Source organism: Sceloporus undulatus, chromosome 3 (genome assembly GCF_019175285.1).
Source record: "Sceloporus undulatus isolate JIND9_A2432 ecotype Alabama chromosome 3, SceUnd_v1.1, whole genome shotgun sequence".
Lineage (NCBI taxonomy): Eukaryota > Metazoa > Chordata > Lepidosauria > Squamata > Phrynosomatidae > Sceloporus > Sceloporus undulatus.
The window spans coordinates 13945824-13966803 of record NC_056524.1 but is presented as its reverse complement, the minus strand read 5'-3'; the positions used below and the strand labels follow the sequence as shown (position 1 = coordinate 13966803).

Genomic DNA, 20980 nt, shown 5'->3' with positions numbered 1-20980 from the left:
AGTGGCTTACAGCCTGGGTCTTCTTAAGAAGAAAAGAGTCTCAGATCCTCCCTCCACTTGCAAACTCCTAGCTTCAGTAATCATTAAAGAAGTCTGAAGTGGCTCATTGAAGACCTTTCTTGCTATTCAGCTCATCAAGCTGATGTGGTTGGAGAGAACATATGGCTTTAGAAACCAAAGCATTAGCTGAACAAAGAGAATTTTGCCTTTGATATATATTTAAACATGTGTGCAAACCAATGCTGTGACAAAGTTTGCTCTCTTGTCTCACCCACGCACACAGGGGCAGGATTAGAGCTAATCAGCTTAAGTTCAGGAGGATAGTTTGCACTTGAACTCTTGGAGAAACATTTCAATTATGACACCACTTCAGCAATGGAATTAGTTCACTAGATCAGAGGTGGACTGGGAACGTGTAGTAGAAAATGTTGATATGCTGATGCTCATCATCATCTGCCTATTGCCATGCCTTTAAAAGGAGTCCTGGAAATACAGCAAATATGCCGGTTCATACCAGCATACCAATTCTAGCCATTTTCATTGTCATCAGGAGCAGGTCTTTTGTACAGTTAATAGATTTTAATTATCAATTGAAGACCAAATTAGCCACAATGCTTTGCACTGCAATACATTGTTGCTGGGAAGATCCATTTTAGAGGGAACAGAGGATCAATGTGTGTGTATGCGCATCTCAGTATCAGATTTTAGGAACTCTAAGTGTCTTAATCCAGCCCTATAGGAGAAGCCTTATGCATTCCAAGCATGACCTCTGTCACTCTGGTGTGGATTCTCCCCACTGACCAGGCCTCATGTATGGGTCTCCCTCATCATAAATGTGCCATATATATATATCAGCTCAGCCTTGCTCCTGCTCTTGACTCTTCCCGCTCTGCACTTTCTTGTTGCGGTGCTGTTGACCAGCCTCTTTTTGTCATGAAAGAAGTATGAGGAACAACGGAAGGTCCTGCCCCTTTTGGCGAGAGAGTGCTTGTCCTGTCAGATTAAAGGCGACGCGCATGGCAGGCAGCGGTGCCACTTGAGTGGGCCGATCAGTGTTTGCAGCTCACTGTTGTCAAGGCAGGGAGGCTCATGCTGTGATGGGCTGAGTGCTTGACACTTGCAGGAACTGCCATGAGCACATATGCTGGGGAGCTGTCATGTCTCATTAGCATCAGATCCAGCCACTGAGTCTCCTCCAAAGCCAACAGACCTTGGCAAAAAGCAGATAGCTGCCTTCTTAGGTAAGAAGAAAATATGTGCTCCTGAGGTGTCTGCCTACATATGAGATAAACTGAAACCACATTCTGTGGGGTAAACACAAGAAGGGAAAGGAAGATTTATCTGGATTTCTTCCACCACACTTTTTAGGAGCTGCAAGAAATGATAATACAGTGGGCCCTCCACATTTGCTTGAGTTAGGGGCACAGGACCCCCATGAAAGGGGAAAAACTGCAAATAAAAAACACTTTTTTTAACCTGAAAAGCCACCACTTTAGGTCCTCCTGTACAACTCAACAATGCCCTTCAGCACAGTACACTGGGCAAACAGGCAGAAGTTGACTATCGAATTGCACTGGAGGACCTACAAATGCCTAGAGAAGTGCTTTCTCTAGGAATTTCTATGACCTCCAATGTGACTCTATGGTCACCTTGTGGCAGAGTTGCGCTGGAGGACCTAGAGATTCCTAGAGGGAACATATTAATCAAACACGTCAATAATCAAAGCCACAAAAGTCAAAGCTGCAAATGTGGAGGGTCAACTGTACTAATGTATTTATGGAGTATAGATCCTACCTGTTAAGTGGTTGTTTTTGTTATAACCAGTAAGTGGTTATAACTAGGATAGTAGTACACACCCTCTAATATTTCACAGATAAAACAGGGACATATGTGTCCAAATAACATCAGTGTGGTCAAAAGGGCAAACATTATTAATGAGGAAGAACATACGGGCTAGGAGAGGCTGCAGCAGTTTGCTTTTGCCTGCACCATCTGAGAAGGGCAAGAATCCATCCCCCCTCTCTTTTTCTCTCTTTCTGTTGGGTTCATTGAGTGCAAACTACTTTTGCACTTTGAACCCAGTCTGCAGCAATGGAAATCATATTAGGACAAAAGGAGAAAGTGGAAGGAGGAGAGAAACTGGGACATTTTAAAAGCTTCTGAAAAAATGGGACTGCAGAGGGTTAATTGGGTCTACCACTGTCAAATTGGGACAATTGTGAGGGGTATGGTTATTTTTTTATAGCCCTTTAGCTCTCCTTTTCCCCAGTAGGTGTCCCAAGGAAGTTTACAAGATAAATAAAGCAAAATAGCTAAAACAATATATAGGACAAATGTTTTAAAAGCATTAGGATCAGTGTAGGGGAATAATGTAGATTTCTTGCACTGTGGTCTGTCTCCTAACCCCAATGAATTCCAGTGCTGCTCCCAAAGGAAATTTCACTTGCTCATCCTCTTACGTCACATATGCCATCCTCTATCAACAATGCCCTTCAGCACAGTACATTGGGCAAACAGGCCAGTCTTTGTACCAGAGAATAAATGGATGTAAATCAAAAAGAGAATACACCAAAACCTGGAACACTCCAGACTTCCTGGGCATTCCATCTCTGACCTTAGGACAGTGGTCCTTGAACAGAAAAAACTACAAACGAAGACTGGAAAGAGAAACAGGTGAATAAGAAAACCTGCACAAACTCCAATCCATCAACAGTGGGTTAAACATAAACAATGACTTCCTGACACAGTGCGCTGGTTAACACTGGGGCCTCATGAGGATGCTTTTGGCTGATTTATCACATCTCCTTTCTGGTTCCCAGCTAGCAAAACCACATTCCAAAACCATGCCAAAAGGCCATGCCAAAACTCCTCTGAACAAATCTTGCCAAGAACACCCTAGGATAGGATTCCCTAAGGAGCTGTGCAGACCAGTCATTAAGGTCATCCTAGGGGCAGAGTCCATACAATGCATGCCCCAACTCTGTCCTATGGTGGCATGATGCCATGCACCACTCCACACAGTGCACAGCATCACAGCGCTCCTCTGGCACTGCATTTACATGACAAAGAGCCAAAGGAGAGCCTTAAAGCTGTGGCACCGCAGCTATTGCACCCTTTCCAAGGCACAAAAAAGAGCTGCTGGAAAAGCCAGATCAGGGCCGCTGTGTGCAGTTGCTGTGGCACCAATCTGGTGAAGATGGAGGCAGCTGCAGGCCACCTCTTAGAGGCGGTCGGCACAGCCTTTTAGTTGGAGTCAACTTGCAGGCATATGACAAACCACAATATCACATTCTTCACAACAGTATTTTTCAAAGAAGTAACCATGTTAGTCTCTTGCAGCATGAAAAGGATAAAGGAAGGGGGAGGGGGGAATGAAATGAAAACTCCTTAAGTGGCAGCACCTTTAAAACTAGCTGATTTTTATTTTTACATTGTCATTTCCATTAGATAATCAAGTTCAGAAATCCAGGTTTATATAGTTAAACTCTATAAACCTTTATTCAGTAACTATAGGTGCACACTAGAGACATTCCTTGTCAGAACTGAACAACAAGTGTTTGCAATGCCTATTAAACCACACACAATTTCAAAATATTGTCAGGCTAATTAATCTTTCATTACATACTCAAAACTATTTTGGTTCTTTCATTTCCCATACCTTCCCTTCCTTGTTCTTTCATCCAATTTCTTCCCACCCAAATGACTTTGGGTGTTTTGGTTGCTTCCTGTCTCCTATATTTTGATATCACACCACATGTGCAATGATGATTCTCTACAATAATTGCTTCACTGCATATCCCATCACTGTACTCCACCTACCCCTACATTCCTGGCAGGTAAGATGCAAAAGCAGCACCTGCCAGACATGAGCTTTCACAGATATATATCCCCTCCTTTGGATGATATACAAAAAGCTCATGAGAAAACAAAACTGGTTAGTCTTAAAGGTGCTGCCACACACCCCACCTCCATCTTCTTTCCTCCTTTTTATTCCCCATAATATAGTTTCCATTATAGCTATGCAGTGCTGGATGGGAAAGTACAATAACATCCAAAATCCACAAAACAACCACAAAACAGAGAGATCTTTGTTGGGCCAACCAAAATGCACAATATACATGTTGTAAGACCATTGCTTCAACTACTATATCCTTCTGGCTTGTCAAGGAAATGCTCAGCTTTGCATTAAAATGTGGCCCAATATTTGAGCTGCCCAGTGGCTAGAGTAGCCAGCTTTGATTTGAATATTCTCATGAAATAATTGGGCAGCACTGATTTACCTTAAATAAATTGTGATATACCATAGGTGGATGAGACAGAATCCCAAACACTCCCACATTCTTGCATATTTCCCTTGGGAGGCAGGAAAGCATGTATAACATTTGAAAGATAAGATTCGAGAAGCTGAACAACTTCCAGCTAGACAGATGAAAAGAAAGAAGAAGGGCTGGGCTGGGCTGGCCTCTCATGAAAAGACTTTGTAAAAGGAGAATTTTTGTTTTGTTTTGGTCAGAGGCTTTGTTCACTGTGTGTGTGTGTGTATGTATGCACATGTATGCTATGCATGCATGGAGAGACAGAGAAAGAGAGATAACAGATTTGTACTTTATGAAACCCACCCCACATGAATATCAGATAGCTTTGTCAAAATCTGTTCCAGAGATAATGGTTTATCTATTAAAAATAAGTCTTTAATCCTATATAATCCCCTCTTTTTCCATCTTTCATATTGTTTCTACTTATCTCCATGTTCAAAACTAGGTTGTAATTAAAAAGGGCACAGAGATGATACTGCAGGCACTAAAAACTTGGAATAAGTCTGATTAACAGAAGGAAGATGGCTGGCATGGGGGAAACTTCCCTTGCCTGGCTTTCCTAGTTATGTGCTAGGTAGGGATGGGCAGAAACATTAGTTTTGATTTCTCTCCATTTCTCATGTCTTCAGACTCAAACTGGGTTTATCCTGAATGCTGAGACGTCCACTCATGAATTCATATCCCTTCCAATCATCCCCATTTGACAGGGACAGTCCTGATTAATCCTCTGTTGTCCCATTTTTTCAGTTGCCCTTAAAATGTCCCAGTTTAAAAGGTCTCCTCATCAAAGTGTAAAAATAGTTTGCACTCAGTTCAACAGTGGGGAGAAGAAAGGCAAGGTGGAGTCTGGATGTTTCCAATAGGTTCTGGTGAAAGTCCTCTCTAGTGCATCCTCTTCTAGCTTGTGTTTTCTTCCTCATTAATAACTTTTGCCAACTTGACCACACTCTGATGTTATTTCATGGAACCATAGAAGAGACTCCAAGAACCATGCAATCCAACCCCCTGCTATGTAGGAAGACACAATGAAATGACTCCCGACAGATGTCCATTTATCTTCTGTTTAAAAACCACCAAAGCAACATAGTCTACTACAGGGGTAGGCAACCTATTTGAGCCGGGGGCCGGGTTGCTGTCCCTCAGAAAACTGGGAGGCCGAAGCCAAAAAATAAATAATTAAATAATTTTTTTAAAAATTTAATAAATAAATAAACCAGGACAAATGTAGGACAACATTTTCAAATGGTGGACACTTTTTTAAAAAAAGCAGACACGCAAAAAAATTTGCTGATTTTTTTAAAAATGTTAATATAAATGCATGTTTCTAGGGCGTCTATAGACAATTTCCCCCCTTGACCCTGCGCACGAGAGGCCAAAGGTCCTGGCGGCAATCGGCAGCAGGACTGGGCTGGGGCCGGTCCCAAGGCCTCGCCGGGCCACATCCGGCCTGCGGAGCCGCAGGTTGCCTACCCCTGGTCTACTATCAAACATCTCTACCATCAAAAGTTTCTTCCTAATGTTTAGGTGGAATCTCTTATTTGGAGGACACACATATCCCTGTTTTCCTCTCAGAAATGTTGGAGGACATGACTTCATCCAACGTGACACTCAGTTACACACTCAGAAATCTGTATGTGTTTGCAGGTGTCCATATTCCTCTTACCATTCTCTTAATGTAGGACCCAAGGAAGCTCACATTGTAAGTTAAAACCAAATACAGTTGAAAGAATGGATAATGCAAAAGTTAGAAGATAATTAAATAAACAACCATATTAAAAACATTAATTGCATACACTTAAAAAGGCAGCTAAAGCACAATAATACTAAAAATATGTCATACCCCAATTAGAAGACTTTCCGCCATTGGGACATCACAACCGCGCCACCTCCAAACGGAGCAGCACGGAAGTGACATCCTGGCGCTGCGCGAGGACGCCTGGGGCACCCTTTCCACAGTGCTGGAAGGAGCTCCGAAATGGCTAGCGACACAAATGAGAAAGGCCCCTTTCTCTTCATCCCCACCACTGCCGGGTGTCCTTGGGGCATGAAGCCCCAAGGACACTCCTTTCCAGGCCATGGGGAAGCGGCCTTTTGCTGCTTCTCCGTGACCTGGAAAGCGGCGGATCGGGGCCTCAGAGGCTAACACTGTGGCAGCTGAGGCCTCTGAGGCCCCGATCCAGCGAGGAAAAGGGTGGGAACAGGCCGCCCCAAAAGGGTGGTCTGTAAACCGCCATAGAGTAATTTTAACAATTTTCTTCCTGCTACAAGAAAGTCTTCAAAATCAGCACAGTATTTTCAGCCCATTCACTATTTGGGACACAGTCTGTGCAAAATTCTCATGTGGTTGTTTTGTACAGAAAGCAGCATTTTCTGCTCAGGATCCAGCATTCTCAACACAGAAAATAATATTTCAACAGAGAAATACTACTGTCTGTGCTCATTTCTGTACAGAAAATGCTGCTTGCTGTGCAAAACAACCAGGTGCAACCCAACTGCACCCTTTTTTGGTCCAGGAAATAATAAAGTTTTTCTCCATAGGAATACAGTCAGCCTTCCAAATTCACTGGGGGTAGGGGTGTATTCCCTGTGAAAGTGGAAAATCTATGAATAACTCTAGGATGTCCCCCCAAAACATATGTAACACACCAAAAAAAGTAAGAGCCACAGATTCAACCCACTGAGGATACCTTCAAGGTGTGTGTGTGGTGGTGGGGGTCCTTCACAAGTCAAAAATGTGGGGAGGGTGGCAGCCACCTCCACTGCTACCCTATGCCATATTTAATAGGGACTTAGAAGCCATTTTACACATTCACAGTCTCTCGGTCATGCAATGACATAGAGTAGCAGTGAAAGCAGCAGCAAATAATCCATGAATAATTAAATATGCAAAAGTCAAACCCATAAAAGTGGAGGGCTGACTGTATTGCTTTATGGCCAGAAAATGCTGTTTTCTGTGAAAAACAAGCACATAAGTCTCAAACTGTAAAGATCCTCATTAGTCCAAGACTTCTCTTGACAGCGTTTCTCAATACTCAAAAAACCATTTTGTGAATATTTTCAAATAATTATTCCATCCATGGGGCCAGCCTAGCCCCCCTCCTATGGTTAAAAAAAATCCATACTATGGGGACAGTCACTGAGAAGGGACCATCCTGTGTCCTCAGCAACTGTCACTTTGATAGTGGTGAGACCAAGGGAAAGCTCTCTTGTGAAGATCTTAAAACGTGTTGTGTGCCTTCCATTCATCTCTGATTTATGAGACCCTAAGGTGAACCTATCATGAGGGTTTTTTTGGCAAGTTTCTTCAGTGGGGGTTTGCCATTGCCATCCTCTGAGGCAATGCCCAAGGTTAGCTGTGGGTTTACATGACTGAGCAAGAATTTGAACCCAGGTCTCCAGAGTTGTAGTCCAGCACTCAGACCACTACACAACACTGGCTCAATTAAGCAGGCACATTTTGGGAGATACGGCCTTTTGGATAGGCTTTCATTTCTGCATGCATTTTTTTTTTGATGCATGAACATTATTGCAAAATTCAGAGAAGGGAATATTTTGAAGGATAAATGAGTTTCAGTTCACATCTTTTTTCAAAGCAGCAAAATTTGGCAGCTTCTCCCTGATCCTCACTGGCAAAGAAAACTGTTCGCATGCTATATTTGTAAATGCCAGGCAAGTATTAAAGCGGGCATCAGAACGGACCTCATAAACACAGCAGTGACTCAGTGTGTCATAGATGCAGACACCTGCAATGTGTATATTTATACTCACCACAGTATTTGTAAGAATAAAGAGAAAACAAAAGAATGTGAGGGGTCTGAAAAGGGAGACAGCTGTGAGATAAACCACCGAGGGCTGGCTGTGGGGGTGTAGAACAAAAGGAACTCTATCTCAGACATCTCTTGGAGAGACGCTTCATTTAATTACTTCCAAACTCAACTAAGAAGGTCATCTCCCATACGCCTCCCAATGACAGTCGGGAATAACACTTTTCTCACCTTCTGGTTTCAAATCACTTCCCAGAAGCAGCAATTCCAACAGATCTTGGCTGTCAGGGAGGGTTGCAAATTTAAGCTCTTTTCATTTTATCCTGTCTTATGTCTCCAAGGAAACAGGGTGCCATGTAGAACAATATTATATTGTGGGTTTTCCCCCCACTCTCAACTTTTCTTCTGCTTCCCTCCTAATAGCTCCCCATCGTGTTAGTTGCCATCCATAAGCACTGCCTGCTTAGTGGGTGCAAAACACCAGATGATAGCATGGTTTAATCAGAGTGGGACAGTTCTGGTATCCAGGGGACTATTCACACTAACGAATTATAATACTACAATTCCATTCTAATTGCCATGGTTTCACCCTGGGGATCCTAAGGTTTGTAGTTTGGTCAGGCACTGGAGTGATCTGGCTGAGAATTCAAAATTTCCCTCCCTAATCTTCCAGTCCTAGGATTCCTTAAGATTAAACCATGGCATTTAAAGTGGAATAATAGTGTTATGTTTCAGTAGTGTGACTGGGTCCTATGTGGACCCTGCAGTTTCAACTCTTGGACTCCCGTTACTCTGGGGACAAAGGCAGTTCTTGACAGATGGCCACTGCAATGGACTAGTGGATGTATTGAACAGTGACTTCAGTGTAATAATGAAAGAACAGATTCTCCTTGCCAATTCTTAAATGAAAACATTCAGTCAAAGCTCCTGGAAATAAAACAATAAGGATTTCTTGTAACAGATAAAATAGTTAGCATTCAGCTGGTTCTACCCCTCAGTTTCAAATAAAACAACATTTTCCCCCAATTTTTTTTCACAGTCTTAACTCCCCAAAGCCCTATTCAGAACTCTTCCTAACTGGCCTTATTTCTATTTCTAACTGGCTCTATCTAACCCTATTTCCAAGTAGCCTTATGTGATAGTTTAACAGACAAACTTCTGGTTTTATAGGTTTTTCAAACTTTGGGCTTTCTTTTTAATACACACATATATAGTGGAAAATATGATTGTGTTCGTTGCAAAGGGAGACAAGAAGGGACAAGCACAGTTCTACCATGTGTATCCCGAGAAGCAGATGAAAAGGTCTCCACCAAGAAGCAAATGAAAAGCCCTCCCTCCATTCCAACTGCTACTGCTCTGGCATTGGAGGGAGAGAAGCTCAATCATGATAAGGCCCAGAAGCAGGTTTAAGATAATTCCTCCATCCCAACTGCCATTGCCCTGGCCTTGAAGGGAGAGTGCCATGGACTGCCCTGGGCCTGACTTAAAGGCAGACTCAAAGGACTCAGACTCTGAAGACATGGAGGAGACTGAGACAGGGGCAGATCTGGATCAGCAGTCTCAGAGGAGGCTCAGGAAGCTGCAGAGAAAATACTCTATGGAAACTAGACTGCAGGTGCTAGGACCTTTGAGTCTTCGAAATGTTCTTCCAGGCTAGAAGCCAAGAAGAAAGTTAATAGGTTTCAACTGAGAGAAGCAGAGGCCTTTTAAAAGACCTCCAGCTGCAGAGGTTTTTTTGCAGCTGACAACCAGTCTTGCAGCCTTGTTGTTCCTGTGTCTCTTGTTCTTTGATCCATGATTCTGGTTATCTGACCCATGGACTTGCCTTGTGACTGCACTCTGCCCTTTGTTGTGACTGACTGATGGGTATTGTGTGACCTTTGGACTGGACTCTGGGCCATTCCTTGGTAGATTCCCCTGCTGTGCTGCCCTTAGTAGAGGTAAGCAGGGCAGAGAGAAGAAGAGACAGCCACTGCTCCATTGTGCATAGGCTCAGAATAAAATGAAAGACCCTTTCTCCAGAAGCAGATGAAATGCCCTTCTTCCATCCCAAATGCTACTGTCTTGGCATTGGAGGGAGAGAGTCTGTCACAGCTCAATCATGGTTTGGTCCAGAAGCAGATGGTCCACCTCCATCCCAATTGCCACTGCCCTGGCCTCAGAGAGAGAGAAGAAGAGGTAGTATCTGCTGGGATTAATCCATTCCTTCAATGCCGTTTGTGTGTCATGTCTTAATTTTGTTGGAAGTCTGAGCACAGGGAACAGTTTGGCTCTTTTACTTGCAAAGTACCATTTAGAGATGCTGCTATATAAATTGATGATGATGATGACGACAATGACACACCATTGCTATTTTGGTACAAGCTTGTTCTTTGGTCAAGCAAAACTAACAAGTTTGCACAAGAAACAGTGCATTTTACAAAAACAAAAACAAAAGTGTGTTCCTGTGAAATTTAAAATGAATTTTGAGAAGTCCTGAATTGTGAAAAATCATCAAAAACTTGTAGGAATGTCAGTCACTGGAGAGAAAATTTTGAAAATGATTTATTCATGTGGTATTGCTGTTGTTACGCATCTCCAGGTTGATATTCAATTCATGATGATGACCTTATCGTTGGGTTTTCCTGACAAGATTTATTCAGAGGAGGTTTGCTAGTGTGTGGATTCTCCAGTCACCAAGTAGGGTTCCATGGCTGAGCAGGAATTTGAACCCTGGTCTCCTGAAATCTTGCTCAAACCACTGGACCACACTGACTCTTGCTAGCCCCACTAGTGACATAAATTCAACTGAATTTTTAAGAGAAAGACTCCACAGCTAAAGGTGTCCATACATGCAATCCTCTCCCCATTTTAGAACTGGATTGTGTGGTGTGGTTTTCTTAGCTATGAGGCAGATATAGTATGCTGATTTTTTCCCCAGGCCCATGAAATCCAGCGTGTTCTACAAAGACAGCAAGATCAACATTAATTCTCGCTTTTTGTTATCTTTGCCAAAAACATAAATATGTAATGATGCAGACTGAAGCATGGCTTTCTTTGTGTGTTTTATTTCATCCTGCTGCTAATCAGCTCATTTGTGGCTAGTGGTCCTGCCATCAAATTCCCATTTGAATGAAGAAGAAATTGCACTAGCTATATATTTGTCAGAGCTCTTCCACTGCATTAGAGAGGAGGTGTTTACTTACTTAGGAGAATAGAACCTGGAAAACTTTGCCCTGTTTCTTTCTGGCAAATTCAATGTCTAGACTGTATCCCTGCAGACTGCTCATGAGGGCTCCTAGAGTGTCTGTGGAGGTGTTTGTGTGTTTGTGTGGTGTGTTTTTGTTGGGTTTTGGATTTCTTTCAGAGAGGAGGGAGCTAGTTCAAGGTCATTTTTTAGAGCTTAGTAAAGAATGGTTCCACATTTTGCCCCAGAATTCTGCTCCTGCTTTATAAAAAGACACCTAAAATCCAAGCCAAATGATGGTCCAAATAGGCAGCAGGTGCCACCCCTAAATACTTGGAGGAATATGAGCAAACAGGTGGTATGGCACCTCCATAACCTTCAAGTGTCTCAGTTTGGTAGGAACAGTACCAGTTAATCCTCTGTCACTCACTTTTAAAGCTGGTTTTAAAATGCCTCAGACTCAACCTTGGCATGGACTATGTTTCTCCTGCTGCCCACCATGTGGAGAGTTGATTCTGGAATATAACAGGCCTTGGGTTGTGAAGACATCTTGTAGTACCTTTGAGATGGAAAGAGAGAAGTTGGCAGCATGAGCTTTCATAGACTTCAGTCTACTTCCTCAGATGCTTTTGCATGGCCTTGGGTTGTTATGAGTGTCCTCTGGTATGGAGATTAATGTTTCCTGCAATCTTCTTGTTCACCATATAATGGGCTGAAGTTTTATAGCGGAAGTCTGTTCCCCTTTGAAAGTGATGAAGTGGAACTTTTTAATATCAGTCAGCTTCAGTGGGAAGAGGCAAAAGAAGAAGAAAAAATCCAATGGAGCATAGGATGGGATGTCTGGAAATGATTAAAAGGAAAGGGGATTTATGATGCCCAAAGCATGGGCAATTTCTGAGCCGAGGGTAAGACTTTTATGAGCAACACAAGGTATTTCTTTCCCATCTAATTTTCTGGAGGACAGCCCGATATATCCAAATAGCCTCATAAGTCTCACTTAGATGACCAAATGCCATCTCTTCCTTTCAAAACTTCGATGTATAATTTATAAGCAGCGCAATGGTAGAGTCAGGGAAGCTAATGCTGAAAAATCAGCTTGCAGTGTTCAGAGTACAAGTCTGGAGCCTTTCAATGCCCAGCATTGTCTGGCCTGAAGGCTTTTAAGATAGTTTTGAGCTGATGCAAAGTTGCAGCTAATAGAAAAACGAGGCAGACAGACAGATGTAATATGCTGCTGACTCAGACTGGGCAGTCCATCTATTTTGAAACCACCTACCCCAGATGCTTCCCCCATTTATGATTGCTAGTCGAGGGGCAAACACTGTTTAAATCAAACTAGATTTGATTTAAAAGCACACTGACCTCTCACATAGAAATGGGTGAAAATGACATTTTGATAAGACATCCATCTAACTTGAAAATTTCTGCCTAAAAATTCAACTTGAGATTTTTAATTTTTTAAAGAGGAAGATAGAAGAAAGCAAAACTGAGAGACTCTGCCATCCAGCCAGTAGGCTTTGTTGCTTTGAATTTCTCATGTATTCAGCCATACTTGTAGGGCTGAATGATGGTGACCACTTTTTTCCCCAGCAGGCATCTTAACTACTGCAGAAAAATGCAGTTAGATGCCATTTAAAGTGTTGTAGCTCCATGCTTTGGAATCCTGGATTTTGTAATTGTAAAGGTCTTTAGCTTTCTCTGCCAAAGAGTGGTGGTAACTCATAAACTACAAATCCAGGGATTTTATAGGATGGAGCATGACAGTTAAAGTGGTGTCAAACCGCATGATTTTTACAGTGTAAATGCACCCTTTGTCACATGGAAAGGGGAGTTTAACCTCTCCAAATGAAAGATATCTCTTACCAATTTTTTATTGTTTTCTTCATGAGAGAAATGTCTATTTTCACCATGATAGTGTCTTGATGGCTATCAAGTCAAGAGAGACTAATCTGAATTTCAAAGGAGCTATCTGATTTAGTGTGTGTTGGGGAGGGATAGGATTCAGCCCCTTGAATAGCTCATTTGAAGTTCAGGCTAAAATTCGTGATGCATCTACTGCCCCACTGACCAGATGTCACCAAATTCGGAAGAGTAGCTAACACCCCAGATTACAAGATCAGAATTCAAAATAACCTCAGTAGATTAAAGAATTGGGCTGGAACTAATAAAATGAATTTCAATAGGGGGGAAATGCAAAGTGCTATACTTAGGCATTAAAGTGAAATGCACAGTTATAGGAGGGGTGACACCTGGCAGGTCCTTCTGGTCTCTTCCAATTCTATGATTCTATGATCCTCTATGATTTTATGACATGTCACTTTTTTTTTAAAAAAAGTATTTCTCTGAATCTCCAATAATATTTCCCTTTTAAAAGAAAAGCCCTATTGTTTTCTGATTATTTTCAATTTGCCCAACTAATGGTATTAACAGAAGCAATGACCAGAAACCGATTAGGGATATGTACTCTCAGAAGTGTTTCACATTGAATTAGAGATTACAAGAAAATTATGGTTGGCAAGAGTAGTAAACATCTTGCAGTGATTCAATGTCCTTGATTCCAAATTCCTTCCTTCCTTCCTTCCTCTGCCTGATGTTTCACTGCCATATTCAAAGAGCATCCTTATTATCCAAGACTAGAAGGTTTTGTTGTAAAATAAATCCTGATTATGTGATGTGCATCCACAGCTAGACCTAGCTTTAGTCACCCTTTGTGGGGGCATGCTTATTCAAATTATCATGATGAGTGTCTGTTCTTTATCCTGGGTCTACTTTAAATAGGGCAAAGACTAGATCCTACCCAAATCTCATGTTCTGGGAATACCTTTACAACTGTATGGGGGGATATATACAGCTGTCCAGTTATTTCTGGGACCCCATCAACCTTACCAGTGTGTTCAAGACTGAGAGCTGATGGGAGCTGCAGTCAAACCATATGTAGTAAGCAACATGTTCCCATCCCTCATGTACAAGACAGTGTCTTTAAGAAAGTTCAAGGGACAATCAAGTTACATCAATGTCTGTCCCTGCCACCTCCATAGAGACTGAAAAATTTCCTTATTTTAGCTTCCTTGATTTAATTGATCTTAGAATCCAAGTAATCATAAATAAGTAAATATTATATTGGGGGGGGGCACTAGAATGGAAGTAGTATAGTATGTGAAAGATCATTGTAGTCTTGAATTCATTCTACTTCCTTCCTTCCTCCTTACCTCCCTCTCTCTCTCTCTCTGTCCCTGTTGCCTGGCTCTCTAGAAAAATAGGCATAACAGTAAAGGTAGAATTCAACAGCTTCTTGTATCTTCATTATACAGTTATTACGTAAAGGTTATTGTATTTTCAGCTTTCAACAGCAAATAAGCTTCCGATGTATAACATATGCCTTGTGTGCGGAAAGAACAAAAGAAACTAACATCTAAATTCTATAAAATTTTACTACAAAGAAAGGTAGAACAGAATGTAATAAAAGACTCTATGATACAATGGGCCAGGGACCTCGGAAAGACAATCGACTTGGAAAGCTGGCAGTATGCAAGGGAAAAAATGTGAAAATTCAAAATCTGCATGAAAATGACAAAAAAATGGAATCTCAGTGGCACCTGACTCCAGCAAAACTTGCAAAAATTCATAAAGGGAATAGTAACCAATGCTGGAAATGTGCAAATGCAAAAAGATCCTGGCTCCATGTATGGTGGGAATGCCCCAAAGTAAAGAAATATTGGAACCAAATTCACTTGTGTATAAAAAAAATTCTTGAGATAAATTTTGATCTGATTCCAGAAATCTATTTGTTGAATATGACAAATAGAATCCCAAGGGAAATTGAGAGCCGACATTGGCGCAAAATCTTGTACATGGTCTCAGCAGGAAGATTACTTTTGGCACAATATTGGAAAAATAACAAAACTCCGTCTCTTGACGAGTGGTTGTTAAAAATATATGACATGATGGAAATGGACAGATTAACAAATATTATTCATGTTAAGGATGAGGAGGAGGTGGAAAGGGAATGGGAGGCACTAAAGATTTTTTGTGGAAATCGATGTAAAGATGCCTCTTATCTGAGCACAGAACTGTGCGATAACATCTATTTATACACAGTCTCAGCTAGTGCCCTGATTGGGGAAAAATCCATGTGATAATCTCCTACATCTCAGCAGAAAAAGAATAATAGTTGCATTAATGGAGGACAAAACTATGTATGTTTACTCAGAGGTAAGCTCCCTTGGGTTTCATTTGACTTACTTGAAAGTAAGTTTGTTTAGGTTTGCAGCCTTAATCATTGAAGGATGTCGCTAAAAGGCCATGTGTCAAGAATCCTTGCTATGGCTCAAAACAGGCTCAAAAGTCAACAGAAATCTTTTAAGTACTAAGAGCTTAATCGGTTCCCTCTCCCTGCAAAGATCTGACTCGTCCTTAATCCAGATAAAAGAGAATAAATTACACACCGTGCTCTCTAGTGACTAGGACAGTAAGGGAAACAGGTGTGCAGATGCAATGCTTGAAAAATATTAATTATATTCCATCCTAACCTCACCTCCCCCCACTGCCAGGATAAACTACTGTAATGTATTATAATTTTTAAATCTTCTTGGGTATTGTGTGTCTTCAAATAATTTCCACCTTATGGCAACCCTAAAGTTACATCATGGAGTATGCTGGGGCTGAGAGTGCAACCCAGTGGGTTTCCATGGCCAAGTTGGGAATTGATTCCTGGTGTCCAAAGACAAATATTTACAATGCAATCTCGTCAGGATCCAATAGAACCTTTCTTCTTTCCTCTCCCTTATCAATTAGTATATAAAATGGAGTAATAAATCCTGAGTTAGTCCCTTCTTCTGCAGGAAAAAAACTATAAACAAATGAGCCAATCTCCTCTCCTTGGAATGGTGAGGTGCCTTTTTGCTGCTCTTGTCTAGGATGGATTTTGTGCATGTCTGTAAATGTGCAAAATTTGAAACTGTGATAAATATTGCCTCATTGCATGGACTACTAAAAATGATGGCATTGGACAGCTTCTTTGTGTCTTTTTCATCAACCAGGTTGGCCACCTATGTTCATAGTGTCTATATATGCCTAACTATGCAAAAGGAAAAGATACTAGCTCTACACAAATGTGGATAATGTAGAAAACACAAGCCCAAAAAGTGTTCAGTGTCTCAGTCTCCTGCTGGAGGCCAGGCCTCGTGCAGGGCTTGGACATCTCAATCAAATCCTTGCCAACTCGAATATTATTATTTTTTTACATCTCAACCTTTACATGCTTCTCAAATATAAGTCCAGCCAACTCGTTCCTTTAAAGTTCACACTAAAAGCTAGAGTGAGTTCTTTGTCTGAAGTGGAAGCAAACAAGGACCATCAGAGGGGATGGCTGGGAAACTAAAAAGCTGAAAGCGAAGGGAACAGTCCAAGATGCTGAACTCCACTTTCTGCATATATTCAGCACCTTGGATATATCCTCTATTTTAATGGGAGCATTTTACTGGGAATTGTTGTTTTAATGCTATTCTAGGGTGGGAGGGAGATAGGGAATTAGAATTTGATATGTTTTGCTCTGTTTTTACTTGTGGCTTGCTGTGTAGTATTTTTATTGTTCCTTTGTTTGTTGTTACCCGCCTCAATCCAATACAGGGAGAGGCAGGATACAAATAAATAAATATTATTATTATTATTATTATTATTATTATTATTATTATTATTATTATTCCTCTAAAATTTGCAGCAGAACCTAAGCAGATACCCAAGCTTCCCACAAAGCTAATTTCTCCATCATTTGAAGTATTGCTGGCAGCTGGTAGGGACCCCCAGTCTCCTCATGTGTTCTTTGGGTAACACAGGCGTGGGGATGTGTAGCCCAACAAGGGCCCCTGAGGGGCTAACATAGTTCCTTACCCTCCAACAGTTGACCACCCCTCTATAGAGTCTGCACTATAAAATAAGATGGAATCTATTAAACCATTCATTTTTCAATTATCTACTGCATGAAGTTCTGGCACACCAGAATAGTACATCAAACAATTCTGTTTTTCCCCCCCTCTGTTACGTCTTCCACTAGGTCAATATCCTGTTTCTACAATCCTAGTAGAACAAGAAGTTCACTGAAGGCATTGATGAAGAAGAAGAAGAAGAAGAAGAAGAAGAAGAAGAAGAAGAATGGCTATCAGAGCAGCTTACAAATTGTTAATTAGACATTTCTCTGCGCTCAGGCGTACAATCTAAAGACATTTGTGCACAATTGAAGAATTTGCAACCACTGGGATACTGTTGATTAGTCCCTGCTAGAGTACAGAATCATAGTTGGCTACCCGACCAGCCCTGTTCTGCCATGCAGGATGATGTAATCAAAGCACCCTTGACAGATGGCCATCCAGTCTCTGTTGAAAACCTCCAAAGAAGGAAACTCTACCACACTCAGAGGCAATGTATTCACCAATTGAACAGCTTTTACCATCAGGACGTTCTTCCTAATGTTTAGGTAAAATGTCCTCTGTAGTTTGAATTCATTGTTCTGTCTTTGTACTCTGAGCAGCAAAAAACAAGCTTGTTCCATCTGCAATATGATATACCCTTTCAAATATTTAAACATGGTTATCATGTCATCTCATAACTTTCTGTTCTCCAGGCTAAACCTACCAAGCTCCCTAAGCCGCCCTTCATAGGGCTTGGCTTCCAGACCTTTCACCATACAATAAGTAAATCCAATTCTGGCCAATACAATGTTGTTTTCCAATGCCTGTATGCCAGCATTTTGTCCATGCAAAGAATTAAGAGTTCCTTGGTGTTTCAGATCAATAGGACACATAATTCTCAAACTGATCATCTATCCAGAGACAATGAAGAAGCAAAAACATGTTAGCCACGATAAATTGATTGAGCTTTATAATCCCCAGCCTGACATATTCAATCATAAATACACACAAAATGATTTGTCTTTTGTAACAATCTTACCAGACCAAGCATGTGTTCCTTTAAATTGCACAGTAACTTTATAGATGAAGTGACAAATATATCACAGTTACATCGATAGTAGTACAGACAAGGCAAAGACCAAAATCTTAGGTAAGGTTGGAGAAATGAAAAGCTCTGACAGTAAACTTATGCAAGATTGTAGGCTTTCAAGAAAAGAAAAATAGAGTCACTCAGTACAGCAGCATTGCAAGAAGTTCCTGCATTCAAAGAAGCATAGAAACCTAGATTTGGATGAGACCACAAGGGCTGTCCAGTCCAACCCCGCCATGCAGGAATACACAACCAAAGCACTCCAGATAGATGTCCATCCAGCCCCGTTACATTCCAAGGCAATATTTTCCACTATTGAACACGGTCAGGAAATTCTTCCCAATGTTTAGGTGCAATCTCTTTTCCTACAGTTTGACTCTATTGCTCCATGTCCTGGTCTCTGGAGCGGCAGAAAACAAGTGTGCTCCATCCTCAATTCTACTGGGAATTGAGTCAATCAGTGGCCATTTTAGCAGAGCTGTCCCCAAGCATTTAAGCCAGGTGCTAGTCCTGCCAGGAAATTTTCCTTCTAGAAATTCCACTTCTGTAGGGAGGTATTGGATGCTTCCAAGCTTGGAAAAAATACAACTTCTAAGGCAAATTCCAAGGATCCAGGCCAAAAGCTTTACTTTCAAAACAACAGTCCCCAAATACTAAAAACAAATCATTTGGGGCTGGGAGGGTTTGTTATCCCATTTGGTTAAATCTTACATGAAAACACCTTTGCTAATTGTCATGGTTGACTGCCCAGGGAGGTGATGCAGTAAAAACTTTGTTAAGATCTATAATTAATGCATCTTGTAGAGAGGGAAAATTTCCAGATCAACTAAAATAAGTGGTGGTTAAACCCCTCTTGAAAAAACTCTCCCTAGACACCCAGGTGAGAAATAACTATAGATCGGTCTCCCTTCTACCATTCTTGGGCAAGGTGACTGAGAGGGCAGTTGCCTTCCAACTCCAAGCTATCTGGACCCATTTCAAACTGGCTTCAGGGCGGGATACGGAGCAGAGTCTGCCAAAGTCATCTTAGTCAATGATCTCTGTCTGGGTATCTACAGGGGAAGTGTGACCCTGTTGGTGCTCTTGGACATCTCAGCTGCCTTCGATACCATTGACCACGGTATCCTTCTGGAACGCCTGAGGAAGTTAGGTATTGGAGGCACTGGACTCCAGTGGCTCTATTCCTACCTCTTGGGCAGATTCCAGATGGTGATGCTAGGGAACAGCTGTTCTTCAAAAAGAGAGCTGACATCTGGCATCCCTCAGGGCACCATCCCGTCCCCCATGCTGTTTAACATTTACATGAAGCCACTGGGAAAGATCATCCGGAAACATTGGGTGGGGTGTTATCAGTATGCTGATGACACCCAAATCTACTTCTCTATGCCTCCGACTACTACAGTGACTAAGAATGGCATCTCTCCTCTGGATGCCTGTCTTGGGTTGGTAATGGGCTGGATGAAGGAAAACAAACTCAAGCTGGATCCAGAAAAAACGGAGGTACTCGCGATAGGTACCCCAAGTCCAGGGAAGGAGATTTGTCTACCAGTCCTGGACGGGATCACACTTCCCCTAAAGGACAAAGTTTGCAGTTTGGGAGTACTCCTGGATTCATCTCTACAATTATCATCTCAAGTGGAGGCAACAGCCATGAGTGCCTGGTACCAACTTCGGTTGATACGCCAACTGCGTCCCTACTTGGACCGAAAGGACCTTGAAGCAATGGTACATGCATTGGTAATCTCTTGTCTTGATTTCTGTAATGCGCTCTACATTGGGCTACCCTTGTACCAAGTTTGGAAGCTTCAATTGGTTCAAAATGCGGCAGTCAGATTGGTCACTGGTTCATCCAGGTTTGACCACATAACACCTGTTTTAAAATCTCTTCACTGGCTGACAATTAGCTTCCAGGTGCAATACAAGGTGTTGGTCATTACCTTTAAAGCCCTACATGGCTTGGGTCCAAGTTACTTGAGGGAACGCCTCTCCCTACATCATCCGCTCCACACTCTCAGAACAACTGGGAAGAATCTATTAGAACATCAACCAGCCAGATTTGTAATTACTTCCCAAAGAGCTTTCACTGCGGCTGCTCCAAAATTATGGAATAGTCTCCTGGAAGAGATCCATTTTATTGGCTCCTTGGAAGCCTTCAAGAGGCCACTTAAGACAGATCTCCTCCGGCGAGCTTACCCCCCTGACCTCATGTAAGAAATATTGTTCTACTTTCTGGTCACTGTATAATTGTATTGTATTGCTGTATGAAGATGAGCTAGTTTTAATGTAATTATTTTATTGTATTTTATTGATGTGTTCTTGCATGTATTTTATGGGTTGTAATCCCGCCTTGAGCCATTCAGGAGCGGCAGGAAAATATAAATTTATTATTATTATTATTATTATTATTATTATTATTATTATTATTATTTCCATATACATTTCTGAGACTGATTGTTCAGTCTAAGAGCCAGTATAGTATAGTGATTAGAATGTAGGATTGGAACTATATTTGCCATATTCCTGCAGCCAGGAATATGGCTGAGGGATTCTAGGAGTTGTAGTTAAAAAAACCTCTTTTCAGAACAGTATTATTACTGTATTATTATTATAGTATTATTAAAATACTATAGGTGCCTGCAAGAGGTTTATATTTCTTGTGTATCTACTAGCACAAATGATCAACATCTTGAAGTGAGTACACTGCATTTTTATCAAATTTCTCTATTTATTCATGTTTT

General features: G+C 41.5%; 1 protein-coding gene across 1 annotated transcript in view; it reads left to right on the top strand.

Moving 5' to 3' along the window:
- The window catches only part of RAB38 (RAB38, member RAS oncogene family), an 86022-nt gene extending 68612 nt beyond the window's left edge, over positions 1-17410 (top strand). The window contains exon 4 of the mRNA XM_042461148.1: positions 17299-17410. The gene's annotated coding sequence lies outside the window, so the exon portion shown is untranslated. The remainder of the gene's footprint in view (positions 1-17298) is intronic.
- The last annotated feature ends 3570 nt before the right edge of the window (positions 17411-20980 follow it).